The sequence below is a fragment of the Simochromis diagramma genome, unplaced genomic scaffold, assembly GCF_900408965.1.
Source record: "Simochromis diagramma unplaced genomic scaffold, fSimDia1.1 OVJJ01000705.1, whole genome shotgun sequence".
NCBI classification, from domain to species: Eukaryota; Metazoa; Chordata; class Actinopteri; order Cichliformes; family Cichlidae; genus Simochromis; species Simochromis diagramma.
This window is the reverse complement of record NW_024387448.1, coordinates 3,058,661-3,071,105: the sequence shown is the minus strand read 5'-3', so window position 1 is coordinate 3,071,105 and position 12,445 is coordinate 3,058,661. Positions and strand designations below refer to the sequence as shown.

General features: G+C 39.5%; 1 long non-coding RNA gene across 2 annotated transcripts in view; it reads right to left on the bottom strand.

Annotated features, from left to right (window-relative positions):
• The window catches only part of LOC120722630, a 32,473-nt gene continuing 20,028 nt past the window's right edge, over positions 1-12,445 (bottom strand). For both annotated transcript variants that reach the window (XR_005693555.1, XR_005693554.1), the window contains exon 2: positions 1-876. This is a non-coding gene — a long non-coding RNA (uncharacterized LOC120722630). The remainder of the gene's footprint in view (positions 877-12,445) is intronic.

Genomic DNA, 12,445 nt, shown 5'->3' with positions numbered 1-12,445 from the left:
AGCTAGATGGTGGGACTACACACCTTTGGAGCGGGAGTTGCAAGTTTGATTCCCACCTGGTATCCAGTAAGTGTTGGCCAAAACCCTGCAATGCCGCGGTTATGTCTGCAGTTCGGACACAAGCATTTCACTACATGTTCAATATATGGTGTATGTGACAAATAAAATTTGTATTTTACATGGTAGAGATCTTTGATTCAATGACTCAGAATAGCAGAGGGGCGCATACTCCCACTATTTTCAACCAATGACTTCAGACTGTCATATAAGGGTACTAAATACTAGCGTAACAATTGTGATCAAACCTTACAGTCAGTAAGTGTCACTACCCTGTCGGAATTCATGCAGATGCTCCCAGACTTCCACACTCATCTGTTCCTGAAGCAGGTCTGTAACCAGCCATCGTTGCTGTAAAGCTGTACAAAGAAAAGAAAAGACAAAAACAACAAACAAACCCACAAGCATTAAATTACACAGGGTACCTGCAGTTTATATAATACTGGTTGAAGAATGTTCCTGCAGGCAAAGATCCTCCTGAAAAAAAAATCAGCGATGCAAGTTAAATGCCTATCCATCACTCAATACCCTCAGGGAGGCATTGGAGAGTCACAGAATCATTTTACAGCAGGGCAGCAAACCTGAACTTCCAGCTAGAGTCATGAAAACTACATTACATTTCGATTCAAATTTAAATTTATCAGCTCATACTAACATGCTCATTCTCCTTTGAGGTGCTATTACCAAGCTTGGATCACTTTCAGGGTCCTGTTCTCTCACTTTTTAGGACTCATGATTTCAGCTTGCTCCAAATGCACACATTATGTTTTGTGTCTAGGTTCATCGTTAGTGATTAGTCTCATCCAAATAATAAGACATCTGAGGGAGAAAAAAAACAGAAAAATACATTTGAATTGTGGGAAACGCCACCAAGCACACATTAAGTGAAAGAAGTTTTGTGGCCACACCCACACAACAGTCGCTCCTTCCCTGCCTATTAGTCTGTGACTTTATTGTCGGCAGAAAAAAAGACCCAGTGGATGAGATCCAAGTGCAAGTTAAAATGGGACTTCTAGGGTAAGAATGAATACACCGATTAAATAAAAACTGCAGTTGATACTAGAGGTGGTCCAGAGGTGCACAACTAGTTCACTAAGTGAACAAGTGAAGAAGTGAAACTTCGGTAAAGTTTCTGCTTCTAATAACAAGATCAAGAAATGATTTTTCCATCACACTTACTGTTGTGAAAGGTTGTAAGATCCCCCAACCTTTACTATTTACAACCAATGTGGGGATCTAGTATAAAGAACACACAAAGGAGCTTGACTTTGCATCTATTTTCATGAGCCAACTGGCTAATGCTAAAGCTTGTTTGTGTGTGTGTGTGTGCACGTGTCCCAAAATAAGAGATGACTCACTACTTATGCAATAGAATAAAAAGTAGGAATAGTATCCATGGTATGAATATGGCTTTTTATGGCCGGTGAACAAAAGAATGATCACCTGCAGCACTAAATATGGATTCACCAGCTTTTGGTATACTGATGCTTTTGACTTTGCTACATTAAAAACCAGCAAGTATTAAAATGCAATAGAAACTGTCCAATATGGCTCTATTTATTTGAATATTTTTCAACTTTCTGTCATTTTCTTACCTTGACTACTGAGCATGTATCTTGACATTTGTTAACCATCCTGCTTTTATATGAATTAATACAAACCTCGCTATAAAAGTCTCACAACTGGAATCCGAAAAAGATCCGATTTTGAGCTATTTTACAGTCACGGTGTTGATGGTTGCCAAACACCGTTGCAACAGTCATGTTTAGTTTATGTATATGTCACCTTAACAAACGCTAATATTTTTTCAGATAAGGCTGAAATGCAAAGTTGTGAAATGCGCTTTTGTGTTATCATGGCAGAGTCTGAGGGTGTGAACACAGGCCAGGTGTATACCCATATCAATAATTTACACTGTTAGTGGAAGGATCACAATGGGTATTGAAGCATCAGCAGTTGTCATGTGACTGTGTACACAGCGCCTCACAAACCCTCTGACACACAGAAGTGCGCGCACACACACACACTGTTTATCTTTTCATCGCTGCATAGTCCTTATTATTTTTGTAGATGGGATGATTACTTGTGTCAGTAACTTGAAATCCAACGAATGCAAGCGAGACTGTGCAAATCAGCTGCTGATTTCAAGGCCTGGATGGAGACTCATGAAAGTTACATAATTCTATTACACAACTAATCCAGCCTCTTGTGTGGCCCCTCAAACTCTTAGCTGCATGCACTGATGCTGACTCTAAACAAAATTCCACTCCCCTTCCTTCACGTCACTCAACTTGGTATCAGGAAATCTACGTGATCAATGGAGACATCTTGTATACAATGAATGCACAGATGATAGAAGTTGCACAAGCTGAGCGTTTGTATATACAAGACTTCCTCGCACTCAGTAGAGGATTGTTTATTTCTTCAGAGTATCCATCAGAGGGCCATAGCTGAAGTTGCGCAAAATGATATACGATTAATTTACTTAAAATAAAATAGTCTTGATTGGATTATATAGGCACTTTCAGCCACAGGAACATGCCACTATTCATTTTCATTCATGACACTTGAGGCAGGTAGTTAGCACATCTCCCTGGGGCAGACTGCAGAAGCAGGCTAGGGCCCAATCTGGCCAAACACATGGCCAAGTGGTATGCTTGCCAGGACACAACGACCAGGACAAAAAGGATAACGGACCTTCGTTAAGATTTCCAACCCCCTAGCCAGTTAGTAAAGTGACATAGTTTTACTTCTAAAACCAAACAAACAGGGATTTCATCTGTCTGACACAAACATAAATATTCAGCATTCATCATTTGTCTTTGTTTCCTGTCTAGTGTTTGAGTTTTGTGTCCCTGAGTTTCCGTGTTTTTGTCTCCTTCTGTTTTGTCTGCGTGTCCGTTTCCCTGACTTCCCTGTTTTCGCCTTACATTTATTTTGGTACTGACTTTATTCATTTACCTCAGCTGTTTGTATGTCCTCTGGTTTTCCTGTTTTGTGCATGTCTGCCTCACCAAGTTCACCTGTGTATATGGTCTAATTTCGCTCTTTTTCAGTTGTCATTTATTTCCCCTTCTGTTCTTTTTGTTCATGCTTAGATATCCCTTTTGCATCATTGTTTGTTTCAACGTTACACTGTGTGTATTTCCCGTCTATATGCTGTCTTTTGTGCTGGTTGGTTCTGGTTGTCTTGACATGTATGAGAGCAGTGAGACATCACTCACTTCACTTCTCCACTAACTTTATTCTGACTGCACTGATGATAATAAAAATGTGGGAGCTTAGCTGGTAACTCTGAGGAGCCTTAAATCATGATATTTTTTACTTGTAAAATAATAAGAGCATTAACTGCATTTAAAGTTTTGTAACAAAAACATTTAATAATGGACCAGAGTGTTGGCGGTGTCTTTTTCCTGGCTGTAAATCTTCGAAGACTCTTTTGTTATTTGAAATTTCTGCCTCAACACTGATCCCGTTAACAAAGGTACCCAGTGCTACATCACCCCTGAAGATTGAATCAAATGTGCTGTGATGGACAACATGATCGCTCCCCAGACATGAACCCACAGTAAATTTAGTTTGAAATCAACAGTGTGACACAAGAGGGAGTTTTGGTCTGTGATATTTTGTTATTTATTTAATTATTATTGGCAATAACTACTGTAAAAATCTAATGGAAATTGTAGAAACCACATTTTTTGCCAACACAAGTCTTCAAGAGAGCAAAGGGAAAATCATTTCTCTGACTCTCAATTAATATACACATGCACAAACACAGGAGCTGTCCTTGTTAGCACAGACTTTTAGGTCTTTAAGGCTAATTTAAATGTTAATGCTTAACTTAACATAACATAACAGTGTCATGAACATGGAGTCGCTTAAACTAATTTCTGTTCAGGCCACGCCCCTAACCCTAGGACCCACAAAATGAAGTCTTACATCAGGACTGTCCTGACAGGGTTTCTAGAAAAGGTCCCAAAAACATGCGCAGCCACATATTTTCTGTTGCTGGTAATTCAGTGTTGACACAGTTCATGCAGAATAGCAACAAACCTAAATGTGTGGGTGTGTCTAATTTCAGCCAGTGTGACCGGATGTGGCAGGTTATACACGCAGACCTCGACTAACTGGGCGGATAAGAGGACAACGTTGCTTTCTTGTATTAGTCTGGTCAAGCACTGTTGTGTGTGTGCATGTGGCCTTAAGCATGCATGTGGCCATGCATGCTTGAGTGTGGGATTTGCACATGTGAAGTTAAAAGAATGGGACTGACTTCAAAGACAGTTTGCTTGTTGTAACAAACTGACATCCCCTAACACTATGTGCTCTCTAGCACATCGTACAGACCACTCCCTGACAGCCACTCTCATTCTGGGTCAGGCCACTCATGATTCACTCCACATGTCTGAGTAAAAGAGTAACTAAGTAACTGAACCAGGTGTGGTAGCTCATATTTATGCAATAATTGACAAAACATAATATGAAAACAAAAACAATAATAATCAGGACAATAGAATCAATTACATGAGTAACAGACTGTCGTTGGTGCTTTTGTTTGATTATTAAAGGCAGAATCCGCTAATAAAACCTGACAAATCCTAATTTGTCAGTGACATAAACTTGTTTAATCACCTAAAATCTCACTTTATGTTGTGCAATTATGACATGAATGCACTCCACCAACACAGGCCTTCAAGGGCAAATACATCCTAGAGATCCCAAAAAACAGTTTTCAAAGGTACCTGTGCTTTTCTGTCTGAAGCTTTGACCCTGCAGGCAGAAAGTTAATTTGGCAAGTCCCTTCAGGATAAAGTACCTCCTTTTCAGCAAGCTTCTCAGAGCAGGATTATGGGTTGCAGACAGAAGGCAAGTGAGGAATTGGACACCTCACATTCTTCCCCGAAACCCATAAATCAGGCTCTTCCTCCACACTGACGGTCTTGTTTGGCTCAGACTCGCTTTTTTTCTATCACACTTTTACTTTATTCCACTCCCAGTGCTTATCCCATAATCCCATGCTTGTATTATCCACCTCACTGTTTGCATGAGAGACAGTTTGTGACGTGCTTAGTGCTCGCTCTCTCTGCCTACCACACTTCCTATTCTGCTGCTCTCTTTTAACTACTTTCTGCTTGTGGCACTCTGTGGCAGCCCCTTTACTACAAACGAAAAAAAAAAATCCAGCATTTTGACACAGCCCCCCACCCCCGCCACCCATGCCACTCCTACTTTGCAGAGTGGTAGACGTGACGATTGAAACCACTCTCATATCTGTGGTAAATATGGACGGAGATATGGAGGAGTGCTTACTTTAAGCCAAAGATTAAACCAACTAGGATAGCTTTTTTTTTTTATTCTTACCAATGTAAAAGGAAGTGTGAATTAAATAAAATGTGATTAAATGTCTGCACATTCATTAGGACTGCAACAGATGGGCATTCCTGATGTTACATCCCCAACCCAGTTATTCTGTTTTTCACATGAAGTCTTTCAGAGGTAGGGTGTATAACCCTAAATGTCCAATTACACCTTTAATTCTATTTGTTCCCAAGCTAACAACAACATGCTATTTTAAAATGACTATACTTCACTTTTAAAATGACTATACTTTGCTTGACCTTGGTGGAAGGCAGTTGTTTCTTCTAGTACTTGTTATCTAAGAAAGCTTTTCTTTCCACCTTCCATGCCCATCACTCACCAGCATCTTGTTGCCATACCAATCTCTCCTGTCGTTCTGCAAATCGCCTTCCTTTCCTTATCTGCACTCCTTCACCCTTCAGCAGTAACTCCCTTCCATTCCTGGCAACATTTACACCCATTTCTTGTCTTCCTTTGCTCCATTTGCCCATTTTGCTGCATTCCGATCCTCTGCCATCATACCTGCCTTTCACACGGGCAAGTTCCCCTCTCTGCAGTAAACCAAATTTTGAACAAAGACTCTTTGGTGCCTCTTTGGGCTCCTTGTATGCTGTTCCCAGCTACTGCACAGAGAGGTAGAGTGTAAACAGTGAATTGCCAGTAAACTTGGTTTATTTGCATATTTGGGAGAATTTTGGAGCACGCTCAGTCAGCTTACTGTGTCCATTCTAACGTTTAGATTTAGTTTGGGGGCTCACTTTAATTGGTGCATAAGCCCACTGCCAAAGTGTGCAAACATTGGTGCAGAGGGCAGGCTCAGAACATTATCCGTTCCACATATAATAGCCCTTTATGAGTCATTCGTGGTCAGGACAGGAAGCACAGATGCAGATTTGAGGCTTAGATTTGGAGATGTTCACTTGATTTTTTTTCCCTGCCACTTCTTTTTTCTCTTCCTCACCAAAAAGTAGCCATGAGGGAGTGAGTCACGTAAGCTTTATTTCCCTTCCGTGAGTGCCTGCTGTTTAACTGCGCCATTGTGTTTCTCTTTTATTGTTCTCCGCTCATCGTGCCAACGTACAATTTGGCTTACTTTGGAAGGTGTTAAAAGTGTAATTGCATAACCACATTTCAAGTTATGTTTTTGGAGATGAATGCTGCACGTTTTTTAATGCCTGGGAAAGTGCGGGCAGTGTTTTCCAAATACTGACTGAATTCCGATGTTTGAATGATAAAGCCGGGATCATGGAGGGTAAAGAAATCATTCAGCTCTTTGCGGCAAACACTTCGAAGGCCTAACGCTTACGGTTTGAGACAGCTACTGCTGCACACACAGATTGCCGGTGTTCATCTTCTTACTATACCTATGACAAAGTGACACACCTTAGCATGAGGACAGTAGCTGTCGGATTACCATTCTCCCCTCTGTTTATGTCGCCGATCGCCTTTATTATACCAGGCGGTATATATTATGTATCACAAAGTGAATTAAAATCACCTATTAAATGTCCGATTTTCCAGCTGTCACTTGGAAAGTCTTTAGCTTTCCATACAGTCATGTTAAATTCCTCACACTGCATCAAGCAAACACAATCGTCCTCAGAGTTATGCAATAGTTATGTTTTGGACTGAATTATTTGCTGCTGACTTTGAAGCACATACCTGAAATAAAGCCTCACTCTCTGTTTCCCCTGAATGCCCCTCTGCAGCTTTGTGCTTTTATGGTGAACAGACTCCGAGCTCTCCTTGACCTTTTTGTCATGTTTTTTCTCTTTTAGCTGTTATCTGCTCTGTCAGGGAGGAGCGCCTGTCAGAAAGAATGCCTCAGCAACCTGATACTCAATCTTTGTAGTTTTAGAAGACTGCACATCCACATTGTCACAATCGAGCATCTTGCCTTTTTCCCCCATGGATCATCACAGGCCCACTCTACATTCCTTTGCAGTCTTAACCACAGGAAAAATTCACAGAGTCAGCACTTGCGTCTTTTTTAAGGCACTTTTAGCTTTAGATGTTTTCTATTTGCTGTTTGAAGTTTTTAGCTTTTTAATCCAGGATCAGTCTTACTCTTTTAAGCATACTTAATCATAATGAGCCTTTACTTTTATATTCCTGCTCAAGGTCACCGCTGGTCTTTATATAAATCTTAATATCTGTTTTATTTTTCTTCTTGTTAGCTACACCAACCCTTCCATTTACATTATAAATCTATGCATTTTAGATTATGTATTTTGCAAAATACAATTACAAAAACATATAAACTAAATTTGTAAACTAATGTATGTGTAAGATAGTCTCATCTGTACAGATCATAATAGCACTGACTTAAATATGTTTTATTAATGAACTGTTTATAGAGACACATAAAGAACACTATCATAACAGTATAAAGTCAACCAAACAGCTGACAGTACCTTTTTTTTTGCAAACTCTTGATTTAGTTACAGTGTTACAGTGTATTACATAGTAAGTCATAATCCAAACATTATGTGTCCAGTGTTTGTGGCTTTGTGACTGTAGTAAAGTTGTGTATTGTATGTAGGTAACTTTTAGGAATTTACAAAGGAAGGTAAAAGAAAACAGAAACATTTCAGGCTAGTCTTTCCTCTTAGATTAGTTTAATGACAGCTAAACAAATAAAAGGTGATTTAATTAAGCCTAAAAAGTAGGCTACATTATCCCCAGGTAAATTAAGAGTCTTGCTTCCATGGCAATTATCATTCATGAACACAAGCCATTGTCTCAAACTTGCAAAAAAGAAGCCTGATTAAACAATATTGTTAAACTAGCGTTTGATAACAATATCAAACGCTAGTTTAACAATATTCTGCTCAAGGTATTGTTAAACTAGCGTTTGATAACAATATTGTGCTACAAATAATGAGAAGTGTGAGGATGTCCTTTGTTTCACTTTTCTGAGGAAAAACTCATGACCAGCCGTTACAGACTGCAGGTCTCTGTAAAGCTCTTCAGGCCTTTTTTAGTTTGAAAAAAGTATTCAGTTACTTTTAATTTGTTTCAATTTGGGGCAAATATTTTGTACTTTAGACAGCTTTGTGTAGTGGATAAATGTAGCCTATCTGTCTCGTGTCTGTTAGACTGATCTAATCACGATCCAGCTTCTCATACTGGCAGACAACCTAGTGCCTGCTTTAAAGCTTCTACACTATGCAAATGTTGGAAAGGCATGCAACATGCATGATTAGAGAAATGAGCATTTTTTTTGACAGACGATGTGTTGATTAGGAAATAAATGTCCTAATTTTGGTTAAAATCAGGCCATTTCAATGGAGGTGACGCTGCCTGCAAAGTACAAAAGATAAGACACGGTCAAATTGTTTTGTAACTCCTTTCTCACCCATGCCATCTACATTAGGTGGCCTTGATTTGGTCTTTAAACCTAAATTACCCACATTACACCAGCGTGAAGAGGGCTTCAATCAACAGCCAAACATTAGAGTAGGCTCAGGTTAAACAGTGCAATCATGCTAAGGATATCATACACATTGTTGTGTGTTTAAACACAGGCACAGACACACCCAGCTGCCTAGTTTAAGGCCAAAGCAAACAAGGACTGAAGCTGCACACACACACACACACACACACACACACACACACATATATATATATGTGTGTGTGTGTGTGTGTGTGTGTGTGTGTGTGTGTGTGTGCAGCTTTTTTTTTTTAGAAAAAAAAACTAAATAAACAAAATGGTTTATTCAATGACAGAAGAAGGGATAGAAAATAAGACAAGTAAGACAAGAAAAGGCACGCCTGAAAACCCCTGACTCTGACATGCTATGTATATTTTCATGTTTCCCACTCATACACCCATTTGCCTGTGACAGACCCACCCAGTTAATCCAACCTCACATAAAAGTAAGTGAAAAAAAATCCACTGAAACTGAGCTCAGCAACCTAGTGAAGGCTGCCTGGAGAGTAATGTTACACAAAAATGTTACACAAAAAAAACCCGGCTGTTACCGGTACATCCTTGTCTCACACAACTTGTTCTGACGCTAATCCCTTTCTTTGTACTAAACAGGCTGTTATAATTAAACTGCATTCTTGCTTGTTGCGTATTAATGAAGGCTCAAGGAATGGATTTATGTGATGCAGATAATGCTTGCTGAAATTCACTTTACTACTTAACATTAAAACTAAATTTTGGATGGTTTTTTGTTTTGCATTGGGGACAGGCAACACAGAGCTACTGTAGGTGATGACATGGACTTGCTGGAGTGACTCATAGTCACACTGTTGTAAATATTAGACTTAAGAAAGCGATAAATCAATGAAGCCAGCAGGATAAAACATAAGACAAAGGACATGGATAATGGTTTAACCATTCCTCTGTGGTTTTTTGTTTGAAAGTGAATATACTGGTATTTATCACGCGATGGGTTGCGAGAAGGAAGTGAAAGAGGTGGAGCTAAAGTAGGTGAAGAGGAAGACGTTTCACTCCTTGTGTGTTGCTACGGTCTCCCTAGAAACACACTGTAGCGGCTCGCTTCCTTTTTTAACTGCGTTTTGACAGCTGCAGATAGTGACCGATATCTATGTAACTGTGACACGTCATAAACTAGCAAATGTTTCAGATGCGCTCTGTATGAGTGACGGTGTTCCTTTAAGGGCATTTCTGAGGAGGATGGTAGTATGGTTTGTGTAACTGTTTGTGCAACATGGCAACTTTAAATCAGGAAATGATATTGAGGTCAGGTTGCTTTCTGCATGAAATTACTGAGTATAGTGCAACATCAAACAAGATGAGTCATTTGCACACTTTTAGACTGCTGTAGAAAAGAAGTAGTTACAAGAATCCGAAAGAGGGCTGGTTTCTCCGAGCCCCCTCGGTACTGGACTAAAAACTTACCAACACACAGTAACATCTGGCTTTTGCCGTCAGTGATAAAGTGTACAGTCAATATTAATTCCTCAAATAACTCCGCTGGAGATCACGGGTATTCATTAAATCCAGCTCCAACTGGCACTGATGGAAACATGATACCCGGCTGGCTTGGAAGCACATTATTTTTGTTCATTAGTGTTGCATCGAACTACTCCAACTTGTACTTACTTTTCTCATATGTGAACACGCATTCCTGTTCTTCCATCCATAGGTTTCACCAAACCTCTATAACATTTTGTCATTGTGCTGTGACATGAGGATGAGCTACAGTTGGAGTTTTATCAGCCTGATAAATACCACTTGTTGGGGTAAGTGTCATTTATCGCTACCAGGCTCTAATACCCTTTGCTGAGAATTCCCACAGGAGCCCAAAACAGTCTCTTTTCCAGGCTTGACGCCAATGTTTTTCCTGTTACTTTCCTTTTCCACGCTCATTTTCAGCACCGCTGAGCCTTTTTGGATGTAAAGCTCTGGCCTTTCAGACACACTGTAAGCATTGTTCTGGGGCTCCATAGAGATGGTCATATTTCAGTTTATGATGCAAGGGAGAGTTGCACTTTCAGTACCAAAGCAAAACATGTACAGGATTTGCAGCAAAGTACAAAAAGCAACCCCCCCCCCCCCAAAAAAACAAAAACAAAAACAACAACAACAACAAACAAAAAACAAAAAAACAAACAAAAGACAAACGGTAGTTATCAGAGTTACTGCCACAAAGCTGTTGAGTTTCAAATGTTTGAGGTCTCTGTGGCTAAGGTAAAGTAGCATTATCACACCTCCTACATCAACATGAAGCTGTTGCTGTCGTCAAACCAAACTGACCTTTGGCTTGGCCGTGTCTTCTGTTGCTAAACCATTCATTCCATCCAAGTAAGTAATCAATTTATCAGCGAGTGCGCCCTACGAAGTAGTCAAAGCAGTTATAGTTGGTCATCATAGGCCTTGGTTATTTAATTGGACACATAAAGGTTGTGTGGTGAGCCGAGTGAAACCAGCATGTATAGTTCCCTGTCCGAAGTATCAAAACCTCATTAACAGTCTTACTGATATTTGTAGCCATGCCAACAACTAAGAGTCTTAAACAAGAGAGTGCTGTGTGGTCTGTCTATAAAAGGTAAAAACTGCAGTTCGTGGTTGTTTGCACTGAATTTTCTCTCTAAGGTGTTAAAGTATAATGCATTGCTGAAAGTATGATGAATTTATAATGCACAACACCATGAAGCATGTTCCTCATTGCACTCCTGAACTGATGCGGCACCTTTGGTTTTTTTAAGAATGTGAGGTATTCCAGGGCAGCCTGCTTTAGTATCTGTGTTATAGCCGGAGAGCCAAAGACACAGACAGACACTGACACAGAAGTAGTCTGTGTGAATGAATGAATTAAATCAGGTGTATCAGGTGTTTATATACGCTGTGTACAACGTTTGATCCTGCCTCATAATACAATTTTTTATTCGATATTTTATTGTGCTGTTATAAAGCCGGAGGCTCCAGCTTGCATTACCCAGACACTAAAAAAAATCCTTTATCACACAGTCATGCAGTCAGCTTATTGAGTCATAGCCTTGGAAGTTTAGATAATTCTGTCGGTGAAAACTCGGACGGCATGTTATTCTATAACATCCTGAAACGGAAGCAGAGTTGTTGTTGTGTCAGCTGGTAAATATGTAAACCAAAGGTTGTAAATGGAGTGTAATTTCAGAGAGACATATCAAAATAAAAGTAAGTGAAATGAAAAAGAGATTCAGCTGCTGTCTGTTTTCTTTTGTTTTTCTTCCCACACTTCTCCTCTGATATTTGCCAATATAAAAATGAATTAAAATGGACCATTTAAAGCTTTATAGATGACTTGATTATATATAACAGTTGTTCAAAGGCATTTTGACAACTATATATAACCCTGCAGGTTTTAGTGAATTTCCTGAATTACCTCCCCCTCCTTCACAAACACCACAGCTTGTTGGTCTCTTCTCTTAATTTACACTAGACCCTGATCATAGCCAGTAAATAAATTCAATATAATATAAAAAGTCCCTGTGCTTATACATTATTTATCTTTATATATTATATACAAAACATTAAATTTGATAAGTGAAGGCTTAAATGCCTTGACACATTGGT